Here is a 610-nt window from a genome sequence, read left to right on the forward strand (position 1 = left end):
ATTGAGGGTCTTCTTCTCTTGTGCTGTCCCTCCACTCTCCCAAACATGATGTCCCTCTCCAAGGACCAGTCCCTCCTCGCAACATGCCCAAAGTATGTCTGATGAATCCTTGATTCCAAGGAGCATTCCGGCTTTACCCTCTCCAGGACAAACCTGCTTGTTCTCCTAGCAGTCCAACACTCTTCTCCAGCACTGCAGCTTAAAGGCATCAATTCTATTTCTATCATCTCTAGTCATTGTCCAACTCTCCGATGCACGACACATAATTGCAAAGACTATAGCCTGGATCAGGCGCACCTTAGTCTCCAACCTGATGTTGCTCTTCAGTACTCTTGAGAGGTCCCTCACAGCTGACTTTCCCAATGCAATTCGTCTCCCAATTTCCTGGCTGCTGTTACCAAGAGTGTTGACTGTGGACCAAGTAAACGAAAACTATTAACTATCTCATTCTCTTCTCCATCCATCTTGATGCTGCCAGTTGCTTCAGTGGTGAGAATCTTTGTTTTCTTGATGTTGAGCTTCAATCCTTCTTGAAGGTTGCAGTCCTTGACCTTCTGCAGCAAGCACTTCAGGTCCTCCTCAGATTCAGCAAGCAGGGTTGTGTCATCCA

This window comes from Elephantulus edwardii, unplaced genomic scaffold (genome assembly GCF_000299155.1).
Source record: "Elephantulus edwardii isolate Elephantulus edwardi_28Jun2011 unplaced genomic scaffold, EleEdw1.0 scaffold00002, whole genome shotgun sequence".
NCBI classification, from domain to species: domain Eukaryota; kingdom Metazoa; phylum Chordata; class Mammalia; order Macroscelidea; family Macroscelididae; genus Elephantulus; species Elephantulus edwardii.